The sequence below is a fragment of the Peromyscus eremicus genome, chromosome 4 (assembly GCF_949786415.1).
Source record: "Peromyscus eremicus chromosome 4, PerEre_H2_v1, whole genome shotgun sequence".
Classification (NCBI taxonomy): Eukaryota; Metazoa; Chordata; class Mammalia; order Rodentia; family Cricetidae; genus Peromyscus; species Peromyscus eremicus.
In genome coordinates this window covers 941,786-954,630 of record NC_081419.1, presented here as the reverse complement: position 1 = coordinate 954,630, position 12,845 = coordinate 941,786, and positions in this window count along the sequence as shown.

Genomic DNA, 12,845 nt, shown 5'->3' with positions numbered 1-12,845 from the left:
GGCATGTAGTAAGAACGGGCTGCTGGGGCTGCTAAGGACAGTGTAGCATGAACACCCTGTGCTCTCACTGGGTAGTCTTCCCTGAGTTAGTGCCTCAGCCCCGCACTTGCCCTTGGTCCCTGTGCATTTCCCTGTCTCCAGCACACTTACAGAAGACACACTTCAATTCAGAATCAAACACTGTGCTTTGGAAGCTCAGCTTGAATCTAGTGTCCTATTATTCCGCCCCCCCCCCCCCCCAGCCCCGTTTCTAAGTTCACTGGACGTTCAGGTTTGAGAAAGCCCAAGTTAAGACAAGAGGCAGAAGCAAAGAGGCTGGGAGTCCCAGAGCTGGCTGGGGCTTCCCTGACAGGATATGGGTGGGAGGGTGGGTCCCTCCTCCCAATCTATCACATCCAAATCTGGGAAGATGAGTAGGCGCAGACCCATCACAGCCATCCCGGGCCCGGGCATGACCACATTCATCTTAGTGTCCAGTGCAAACGCACTTTGGCCTTGGTCCCACCTTCAATGTGCACACGTACCCTCCTGGCACACCCCCTTGGGGCCCCACTCAGGGGGAGAGTGTGCCCTACCTTGGACAGCAAGGCAAACGGAGAGGGATAGTATAAACATTTACAGCAAGGTAGACACAACAGTCCATTGTGGCAGCAGCCTGGCTTCCCCCAGCAGGGGAGAGGCTGTTGGGGAGCAGGAGAGCCTGGGCAGCCGCCAGGACCTGCGCCAGGACCTGCGCGCAGAGGTGTTTTTGTCTGAGGCAGTCTGCATGCTGCCGCCTGCCTCTGTCAGTCTGCTACTGAAATTTCCTGTCTCTGTTATTCTCTTCTTCAGGAAGAGATCTGAAACCCAAAACTTTTATTGCTCCTTTAAAAGGGCTTTACAGCTCCCCACCCGCTTCCCAGACTTGTCCTGCTCGAAGAGCTGGGATTGTAGTTAGGGGCAGCATGCTGGGCACTGGGTCTCTGTGGGCAGGCCAACCACAGGGTCTTGGCTGAGGAGGACCAGAAGGAAAGAGGAGAGGGGGGAGCTGGGGAGCTAGAGTGGCCCAGGATAGCTGGACTAGGCTAACTATCCATGTGCTCCTCCATGTGTCCATCCTGCTGGCTGGTGAGCTGGTCAGGCACAAGCATGGGGACCCAGGACCACATACCCTAACACCTTAGCTGACCTCAGCCCCCTTGTCTACCTCAGCAAACTGTTTGTTTACCTATAAAAACAGGATCAGCAGCCTCAGCCTGCCGTCCCTTGGAGAGAGTTAAGTGAGAAACAAGCCCACTTGGAAAAGTGTTAGGAAATTAAAAACAATCAGAGAGGAGAGGGCTAGGCAAATAGGCATAGGATGTGGACTGGTCCAGGCAGGTCAGGCTCCAGCCCTCTCTCTACAACCTCAGGCAAACTTCATAGGTCCTCTTAGCCTCAGTTTTCCCATTTTAACAGAACCTGACACCTTTAAATCTTCTCAAGATTCATTGAGACAGACAGGGGCTGGGAAATAGTTCAGTGGGCTCAGGTGCGGTATTTTTTTCCATTTTTTAGATTTTTTTTTTTTTATTTTGTGTGTGTGTGTGTGTGTGTGTGTGTGTGTACAGAGATCAGAGGAAGTGTGTTCCAGGGATTTCAGGGATTAATCTTAGGCCATTAGGACTTGCAGGACAAACACTTTACCCACTGATCCATGCAGTCCCAGCACAATGTTTTTAACGACACTTTGCAAATTGTTTTATCTCTCTCTCTCTCTCTCTCTCTCTCTCTCTCTCTCTCTCTCTCTCTCTCTCTCGTGTGTGTGTGTGTGTGTGTGTGTGTGTGTGTGTGTGTGTGTGGCCTTGCCGAAGGAAGTATATCACTGGAGGCCATTTGGAGGTCAGAGGACAATCTCAGGCGTCAACCCTCAGCTTCTGCCTCGCTTGAGACAGGGCGTCTTTGTTGGTTGCTCCTTCCACCAGGCTCTCTGGCCTGGGAACTTGCAGGGTTTCTCCAATCCCCACTTCATAGAGTCTCACAGGAACCACAGTGTCCAGCCTTACAGTGAGTTCCGGGGATCTGAATTCAGAGGCCGCCAGCATTTCGCCCACCAAGTCATTTCCACAGTCCTTTGATGACACTTTTCAGTGGTGACCACTGCCTTTTTCATCATCGTGGTGGTGGTTTGATGAGAAATCCATCCCCTGGAGGTTCAGGCATTTGAATACTTGGCCTCCAGTTGGTGGCACTGTTTGGAGAGGTTTAGGGGGTGTGGCCTCGCTGGAGGAAGCACATCACTGGAGGCAGGAATTGAGAGTAATGTCACCCTGTTTTCAGTTCACTCCCTCTACTTTGTGTTCCCTGCTAAGGATGCGACCTCTCAGCTCCCTGCTCCTGACACCATGCCTGCCCATGTGCTGCTGTGTCTCTGCCTCACCATGGTGGACTCTCACCCCTCTGGAACCATAAGCCAAAATAAACTCCCTCTTCTTCAGGTTGCCTGTGGTCAGGGTGTTGTTATCACACTGACAGAAAAATAACTGGTAAAATTGCCAAAGACAAAACAGGGTTTTTTGTTTGTTTTGTTTTGGTGGGTTTTTTTGTTTTTTTTTTTTTAGAATTAAATAGAGGATTTTTCCCACTAGGAGATATCACCCCAGTGGAGATACCAAATGCCCCATTCCCACAGAAACAACATGCTCTAAATTAAGAATTGTAGACTGAATAACTCAGGAAGCCTGCTGGGAAGGGGCAGATTTGAGACTAAAGCTGGAAAAACAAAATGGCAGCTGGATGGACTTTGCACGTGGGCTGTGCTGGGGAGAGTGAATGAACTCGGTCCCAGAGTCTGAAGTTTCAGGAGGGCTCTGGCCTGAGTGGAGATATGGGCAAAGGGTGGTCAGGAAAAGATGTGGTCAGAAGCCTCCAAGCAAAAGAAAGCCTACTAGGGCAGAGAAGAGGAGAGATAAGAAGGCTTCCTGGTTGCCCTCTGATCTGCGTGTGCTACAAAGCCCAGTAGGTCCTTTGTTGCTGGTGACACACTAGAGGGATGTGTCCACACAGTGTCTCTCAGCCTTGGCCCCAACCTTCCAGGGCTGTCCTCTGCTGAGAGTGTTGTTGAAGCCAGTTGTGCCCTAAGTTTTTGAGGGCCAACTTGTTTTATAAAGCACAGTGGCCGCTCTGTCTCTTTAGTGTCTTGCTTCCCCACACCTTTATGGAATGGGAGGGAGAGGGAAGGGATAGTCCAACACAGAGCATGAATGACGCACTCGGCCTACCACCAGGCCAGGGGACGTTTGAGACCTGGGGATATCTGGAAGCTTGGCTGCTGTGAGGACATCACCTCTTGCAGTATGGTCCCAGGCTCTGGAGTGACATGTCAGGCATAGACGATTGAGTAATGGAGAGATAGCGTCTCACCCTGCCTTGCTCAGGGTGGGCTTCTGCCTATGTGGTGAGTCCACTCTCAGCAAATGAGGCCTTGTCTTTGGCCCATCTTGACCTGTGTGCTCCTCACAGCAGAAAGGAGCCAACTCTGAAGTGCCCATCCACAACCCCCAGCACCTCCATCAGTAGCACCTGTTATTTTTGCCAGAGCCTCCCAAAGAGACAGTGGAGGTAGAGGGGCCACCTGCCCTCCCACCCCCAGTACATCCAGAGAGTTCATCCCAACTCTGGGCCAGAGACACATGGAACATCATCTTGCTGGTACCAAACTGTCTAGCTTTGTTTTGTGTGAACTCCACCTCCCCAATCAGCATGCATTGTGGGCCATAGAAAGGATGGGGGCTCAGGTCTGTCCACAAAATAGACCCTTTGGTAGGAGTGGCTGGAAGACAGCTGAGCACCCCACATTCGGAGTCAAGTATGCAGCCTGGCAGAGGCAGGAAGTGGCTAGGGAAAGAGAAAAGAGAACGGCACTTGGCTGGCCTGGTTGGGCTGTTCTTTCCTTTCTCTTCTCTTCCCTTCCAGAAGCTGAGTCTCCCTCACCTTCGCTGGGTTTTGTTTTCCTAATAGCTTGGCCAACCGGAGTCTGATGACCCCAGGCCACAGCTGGAGCCAGGCTATCGGGTGGCTGTGGCTACATCTGGAAGATGTTCCAGCAGTCACACACACACACACACACACACACACACACACACACACACACACACACCACAGCAGCAGTCAGCCACAGAATAGCAGCTGATAAGCACTGCCGTCAGCTCCGGACTCCCAGAAAGCAGTGGCCTCAGACCAAGCTACTGGAGCCATCGAGAGGAAAAGAGGAGGGGAGCTGACTGGAGAGCATCACCCTGCCTCCAAGCAGCCAACTGACTCCAGAAATCACAGGCTAGAAGGAACAGAAGACACCCACACCACCACAGGGTAACTCAGAGGCCCTGGAGGTCTGGCTCATTGCTGTGGGATGTCTTTCTGTATGCTGTGAATGTGTGTTGCTCTCATTGGTGGGTAAATAAAGCTGTTTGGCCAACGGTGAGGCAGAATAAGGTTAGGCAGTGCATTCCAGCTGGAGAGACAGGAAGAAGAAAGGCAGAGGGGGAGAGATGCCAGCACCGCCAGGAGAAGCAAGCTGTAAAACTACGGGGAAGCCACGGCTACATGGCAACTTATAGATTAATAGAAATGGGTCAAGTTATAAGAGCTAGCTAGCAAGAGGCCTGCCATAGGCCGTGCAATTGGTAATTAATATTAAGCCTCTGAATGATTATTTTATAAGCAGCTGTGGGACCTTGGGGCCGGGCAAGACTGAAGAAATCATCTGACTACAGCTCATCACTCCTACAGACACCTGCTCTACTACATTGGGCCCCCAGGAACCACATTCTGCCCATCATCATGGTCAGTCCACAGTGGACTACATCCCTGAGGTGACTCACACTTGTAACCTCATTGGGTGTCTCAGCCATCTTGGCTGTCCCATTTTGGGGTACCTGAGACTGTAACCTGACAGAGCCACATTGGCCCTAGTTGGAGGACGTTTCTAGTCCTGGTCCTGTCCCCAGCCCCTGGTATCCTGTTCTGGTAACAGATGGAAGGCGTTGTTGTGATCATCTAAGCTGTGAGCATTGCTTACTGGATGGTGAGCATTGGGAGAATGCTGTCAGGTCTATGCGTCGTCTGGGCAGTAGCTTCTCCTCACCGGACAGGAACTGCAATAGCCCACTCTGGCCTGGTGCACGTCAGGCAGTGCCCTGCAGAAACTCAAGTGCACAAACCAGACGGTGAGCAGCAAAGCAGAAGTGACCACAGGCGCATCCAACTAGAGCCACCATGGGCTCTCACCAGGCCTTTGAGGGTGTGTGAGCTATGTGAATGGTGCCTCTCATGTCACCCAGCTCCCCGAGGGACTGGTGGCCTTGTTTAAATATCACTGCAATGTCTTCTTGCTTCACTTCCAGAAAAGGGAGTTCCTGAACTATTTTACCAATGTCAGTTATTACTCACTTCTAACCAGGACTGAGATCTGGGAAGAGTCTCCTAGAAGCTAGTCCTTCAAAACAGGCCACCTTGCTTGTAACCCTCTTAACTGCCAATGCTTGTTCTTCACCCTGATGATTTCGTGTGTGTGTGTGTGTGTGTGTGTGTGTGTGTGTGAATGCATGCATGTGCACACCTTGTGGGTGTAGGCACCTGCAGAGGCCAGATGAAGGTATTGGATCCATTCCCTGAAGCTGGAATTATAGGCAGTTATGAGTCCCATATATGGATGCTGGGAATTGAACTCAGGTCCTTTGGAGAAGTGGTACTAGCTCTTAACCCTGAGCCATCTCTCCAGTCCCTCTGAAGATTTATGTTCCCTACAGAACCAGAAAAGGGTGTCAATTCCCATAGAGCTATAGTTACATCAGCTGTGGGGTGACTAACATGGGTGCTGGGAACTAAATTCAGGTCCCCTGCAAAAGCAGTACATGCCCTTGACCACTGAGCCATCCTTCCCACCCCACTTTAGCTGCTAAGCCTTCTCTCTAGTTCTCCACACTCTGCTGAGACTCTCCTATTGAGCTTTTTGCTTGTGTAGAATAGATCTTCTATATCCCCTCCATGGAAATGCTTGCTTTCTGTTGTTGTTGAAGTTGTCTCCAGTCCTGCCTGGCCCATGGTCAGGACAAATCTCTCTCACCCGCCAGTCCCACAGCTGCTCAGACCCAACTGAGTAAACACACAGAGACTTATATTGCTTACAAACTGTATGGCTGTGGCAGGCTTCTTGTGATCTAGTTCTTCTATCTTAAATTAACCCATATCTATTAGTCTATAAGTTGCCACGTGGTTCGTGCTTACCAGTATCTTACATGTTGGTACTCATGGCAGTGGCTGGCAGCGTCTCCTGACTCAGCCCTCCTGTTCCCAGAATTCTCTTCTCTGCTTGTCCCACCTATACTTCCTGCCTGGCTACTGGCCAATCAGCATTTTATTTATACAGAGCGATATCTACAGCATTCTGTCAGTGACTGGGGGAGGGTGTAAGACTCCCGGATGTGGAAAAGCTTTAAAACAAAAGATATACCATGCTGGGTGTGGTGGCACACACCTTTAATCCCAGCACTTGGGAGGCAGAGGCAGGTGGATCTCTGTGAGTTTGAGGCCAGCCTGGTCTCCACAGAGAGTTCTAGGACAGCTTAGACAAAGAGAAACCCTATCTCAAAATAAAATAAAATAAAACAAATCAAAGGATGCCAAAACCAGTGGGTGTCCTTTTGCAAAAAGAAGGGGTGTCTTTAAACACAGCACTTGGAAATCAGAGTCAAGAAGATCTCAGTGAGTTTGAGGCCATCCTGGTCTATGTAGGGAGTTCCAAGATAGCCAGAGCTACACAGTGAGACCCTGTCTCAAAAAATGAACAAACAAGCGAGAGAGAAAGGTGGAGAGGACTGTGAGGTGGCTCAGTGAAGAAAGACGCTTGCCGTGCAAGCCTGACGACCTGAATTCAGTCCCCAGAGTCGACATAAAGGTGGAAGGGAGAGAACTGATTCCACAGAGTTGTCCTTTGGCCCCCACATGTGCACTGTGGCAGGAACACTCACACACACGCACCTGTGCACACCCACAGCCACCCACAGACCTGTGCACACCCTCACACACATACACACCTTTGCACATACACTAAAAAACATTTTAAAGAAGCAAAGAATCCTCACCTTTTACTTCACACCAAACTCTAAAATTAACTTTAAAAACTAGAAATTGCTACATGAAAACATAGAGCTTTGTGACCTTAGATTACGCTAAACATCCTAGATAGGATACCAAGTGTGAACTAGAAAAAAAAACTGTTAAACTGAGGTATCATGATTTAAAATGTTTGTCCTTCAAAATACATTATAACAAAATTTTTTAAACCTATTAAACATTTTAAAAATTTATTTTGTGTGCATAGGTATGGGGATGTGTCTTCGTTAGAGTTTCTATGCTGTGATAAAACATCATGACCACAAGCATGGAAAGGAAAGAGTTTATTTCAGCTTACAACTTGTAGTCCATCATGAAGGGAAGTCAGGGCAGGAACTCAAGGCAGGAACCTGGAGACAGGAACTAAAGCAAAAGCCATGGAGGAATGCTGTTAACTGGCTTGCTCCTCATGACTTGCTTAGCCTGCTTTCTTACATACCCCAGGACTACCTGCCCAGAGGTGGCACCATCCGCAATGGGCTGAGCTCTCCCACATCAGTCATTAATCAAGAAAATGGTCCACAGGCTGGCTCATCTTCACACTAATCTAGTGAGAACATTTTCTCAACTGAGACTCCAGCTTGTGTCAAGTTCACATAAAACTAGCTGCTGGAGAGTGCTGAGTTTGCACATGCCTCCGGAGGTGTGTGGAGGTCAGAGGTCAACCTCCAGGAGCTGGTTCTCTTCTTCCACCGTGAAAGTCCCAGGGACTGAATTCCAGTCAACAGAATTGACCTTAGGTGCTTTTACCCACTGAACCAGTCATTTTACTGTCTTTTACTTAAGACTTTTTGAAAAGATAAGCACCAGAGAAAAACAACATATTGGACAAAAGAGTTCTATGCAGAACATATAAGTGAGTTCTCAAAATCGATGATGAAAGATACAAAACTCAATTTTAAAATGGGCAAAAGGTTTGAACAGACATTTTGCCAAAGGCTAACAAGTGGCCCGATGTGTACATACATAGTGGGGAGCTTTTGTTTTGTTCTTATGGTACTAGAATGGAACCCAGAGCCTTTCACGTACCAGGTAAACACGTTGCCCCTGAGCTACATCTCAGTTCTATCTCCCTTAGTCATGGAGGATGGCACAGAGATGCAGCTTCACACCCAGCAGAGTTAAAATCACAAAGACCATTTTCTCATGAAAGGAGAACTCCAAAGACCAAAGCAGAGAGATGGGTGGCAGGGCTGCACACGGATGCAAGAAGACTCCTGGAGGTGACAGAGGTGTCTGGAGACTGGATTGCAGCCGTTGTCATAAAAACATACAGATCTTAAAGTGGTGATCTTGTAGTGTGTATTTCCATAAACCTGCCTTGTAAATGAATCTCCTACTCTCACAGTGAACTTAAAATCTCTTCTTGTATTATGTCAATTTAAAAAATGACTGCATTAATGTGTGTGTGTGTGTGTATGTATGTGTGTGTGTGTGTGTGTGTGTGTGTGTGTGTATACAAGTGCCCAATGAGGCCATCACCCAGAGCTGGAGTTACAGGTGGTCACGAGCTGCCCAACATGGTAGCTGGGAAGTGAATCAGGTCCTCTGCAAGAGCAGTGTGTGCTCTTACCCTTGGGGCCATCTCTCCAGCTTCTGCCTTGTCTTTGTATTCTGCCTTGTTTCTTTTTCTTCCCTTTCCACTCAATGGTTGAGTTTTCTCTCTCCCATGCTGTCTTAGTTGGAAGTACTGTTTCCATTTTCATAACTACCGCTCATCAGAGTCTGCGGTAGAGCAGGAGAGAGAGAGGACTCAGTGGATAAAGGTGCTTGACACCAACCTGAAGACCTGAGTTCAAACCTCAGGATCTCATGAAGGAAGGCAGTAACCACTTCCCACAAGCTGTCTTCTGACCTCCACATGTGTGTTTTGGCATGTGTGTGTACAATCAATCAATCAATCAATCAATCAGGGCTAGAGAGATGGCTCAAGAGTTCAGAGCACTTGCTCTCTCAGAGGACTTGCATCAGTTCCCAGCACCCATCCATATGTCTCACCACCATCCATAACTCCAGACCAAGGGGATCTAATGACCTCTTCCAATGTCCCAAGGCACCAAGCCTGCATATGGTGAACATACACACACGTACACACACACACACACCACACACACAATTCCACATTCACGCTTACCTCCCAACCTACTCAATTTTGAGTTTTCTTCTTCTATAAACCCATTGTGTAAACACAAATGCAATTTGTTTTCTCCAACTACTCTCAAGACTGGGGGATTTTCTCTCTTAGTTTATAGATGAGGAAACAGAGGCATGGGATATTGTCTAATTCACTAAAAGCCAGCAAATGATCAGTTCATCAGAAGCCAGGCAGTCTGACTCAGACCTTTAGTATTAACGTTGTCAAATGAATGATTATTGAACTGATTGGTTCAAGTCATTCTTCCCCAGCCAGCCTTGCTCCTGGTCCTGGAGGTACAGCTGGATATGGCAGTAACACTCCTCTGTGCTTCCATGACTGTGGCAGTGGACCCAGGGTTGAATGGTAGGCTCCTGGGGAAGGAGCTGTTGTTGGAACACATAGCAATGTTCAGGAGGACCCACTAGCTACCCAGCCTCAGTCTCAAGGTGGTTCCCCTCCGCTAAGTCCCCAGAGACACAGCCCAGATGCCCAGGAAACAGCCACATGGAAACCCAAAGCCCAGGATTGGCTTGCTTGTAGGGATCCACAGAACAGCCGAAGACTTTCCCTCTTGCCTCTGAAGATAGATGCTGCAAGCAAGACTCAGGGAAAAGCTCTGGCCAGAAGACTTCTCTCTGTGAGCAGCGAGGATGAAGGTCACAGTGCCTTTTCTCTGCTGTAACCTTAGAGGGTGGAGACAGGGAGTGGCAGATCTTTGACTGACTTCATAGGCCTGAAAGAAGGGTACCATCATGCAGAGCTGTGGACACAACTTCTGAGCCCCCAGTGCCATTCCCCAAACTCTGTGAGCCAAAAGGTCTTCGCCTATGTCCTATGACTCAGGGGTCATGGGTCCCCTTAAGGACCCGGCACCTGTGGTGGGGGACCCCTTGGTCAGCAGAGCTGCTGAGGAAGACATAGACTTCTCCCACTGTCATTCAGGGAACAGCTGGGCACAGCTGCATCCAAGCACACTGCTCCAGCCCTGCCTGGAACACAGGGTCAGACACCGTTCCCTTCATGGGCCCCTCTCCAGCAAGCCAGGCCAAGGGACGGCATGTCCTCAGGCTTGCCTGGCCCTATCCCAGCTTAACAAAGCAGTCCCCCAGCCTGTGGTGGGCGGACAGTTCTATCCCAACCAGAGGAACGTGCAGGCTTTTCTCTGAGGCCTTCCCAAACTGGGGCTGACTGTGAGGCAGGGTCAGGGTGCTGGCATCCTCCCAGAGTGGGCTGGGGGATAGCTAGAGAGAGCCTGGAAGTAGCTAGAAGTCTCACTGTGGGAATTTAAGAAAGCCGTCAAGCTGTCCCCGAATTCTGTTCCACACATTCCACAATGCCCAGCCTTCTTCTGCTTATGAACCAGGGCTTGAGGAAGCTGCCCTCCCCACCATACCACTGGGACACCCCAAACACCCATCCACTCTCCATTCCTGATTGCTGCTTGGAAATTTCCCTGCAGCTCTCTGCTGGCCCATTCAAGCCTGGATGCCTCCTAGAGGCAGAATCCTCATTGGTTCTGATTGCTGTGTCAAACACTATGACCAAAAGCAACCTGGGGCAGAAAAGCGTTTATTTGGCTTACAGGCTACAGCCCATCATCAAAGGAAGACAAGGCTGGAACCTGGAGGTATGAAATGAAGCAGAGACCACAGAAGAATACTGCTTACTGGCTTGGTCCTCATGGCTCACTCAGTGACCTTTCTTATTGCATCTATTAGAAATTAAGAAAAGGCTCCACAGACATGCCCACAGGCCAGTCTGATGGAGGCAATTCTTCAGGTGAGGTTCCTTCTTCCCGGGTACGTCTAGGTTTGTTTCAAGTTCACAAAAATTGAACAGGACAGGCAGCTTCACTTGCTTTGTCATTCAGGTCTCAAGGTGTACCCCCTTTCAACTCACAAGCAATAGTCAGTGATGATTCGGGGTGAGTTCAGAAACTTGCTCCATCGCCCATGTGTGGTAGAAAACTTCAGGCACACCGTCGCCCATGTGTGGTAGAAAACTTCAGGCACACCGATAAACAAAAGACCATTACAGCAGCCTGCTGATTCTGATGTCTGTCTGTTTGGTCACTGCTGTTCCCAATCCACTGCAGGAAATGGCCCATCTAACTTCTGAGATGGCCCATCTTGCCACCCCGATTCCTCAGGGGAGGCTTCTAAAAGGCAGGCAAGTTGGGTGTTGTGCTCAAGGTCAATGGAAAATAACCTTAGCCCTGACTTTGTTCTGACCACCACAGGCTTCCCAGTGCACACCAGTGTCCTGTTTCAGCATGGTCCCTAAAACACCCTGTGTCCCTGCAGTGTGATCTCCCATGAGTGCTTGCTTGCCATCTGTCCCCTCCCAGACCACCGGGTCAGCCAAAGCAGGATGGGCAGACAGGAGTTCCCAGGAGGGGGCCTGTCTTGCAGGGATGCATGCCCTGTACTGTGGCCAGCCAGCCGCCACCACACCCCAGGAATCATTCCCGGAGGCCTGGCTGCTGCTGGCCAGAGACTGGAGGAGTCAAGGGTTTCAGCTCCCGCTGGGGGGAAGGCCAAGTCAGCTGCAGCTGGGCTTCCCAGAGGCCAGGAGCCTGTTCCAGGTCATCAAGTCTGCACAGGCCAGCCAGTTTGGGGGAGGGGGTGGGGGAGGAGAAATTCTGCAGATGCCAGTCCTGAGCAGCAGTGTGAGCAAACAGAAGCATGTGACACTTCATACAGATTAGCTGGAGCGCTGCATCTTGGAGTTGGGGACCCTAGTTATCCAAGAGAGTACCTCCTGCTTTTCTAAATGGCTACTTGATATGGGGCTAGCCTTCTTCTGAGAACCTACAAGTTTTGGAGTATCAGCTACCCAGATAAGTGTGTAGGGCTTTCTACATCTAGATCTGGGAAAGAGGGTGTCTTTTACAGGAGCCCCACATTCCAAGGATAGCTGGGATCGACTTTCAAGCCAGAGTACCACTGAGCTGCAGGCCACCCAACGTAGCCATTCCGCAGCCCAGCCCGTAGGGCCTGGAAGATTTAATGTAGTATGTTATCTAGACTTCTAAACAGGAGGGACAAGAGCCTGGAAGGGGCAGTATGGAGAAGGGCCCATAGTACTTCCTAAGAGAAGAGAGAAGCAAGAGAGAGGAGCAGGAGGTACTGGTCCCTCCCTGGGTGCTCAGCAATACTGCTCAGCCTGGGAGCACCATATCTCAGTGGACCCTGTGATCAGCCAGCAGCAGAGCTCCAGGCCCAACACAGAGGCGCCCCCTGCTGGCCACAGCTTTCTATAGGGCCCTGCATTACACATGGTCATAGGGGTAAAGGCCCCAGCACTGCATACTCATGCATACATCTCACCAGCCCCTGCACACTAGGGCCTCCTTGATGGGCAAGGCTCTTCCTTGACAGTACAAGGTAGCCTGTGATTTTTGTCTTACTCTATATCTAGTTGAAGGGGACTCAAGAAAACAGAGAAAGCCAGGGCAGTGTTCCATGGGGGATCTCCATGACATGCTGCATTAGTGTGGCCAGCCCATCTTTGATATTGGGATAGTACGTTCACATGGGCACCACCCACAGCACCCTGGAGGACTGTGGCTGAA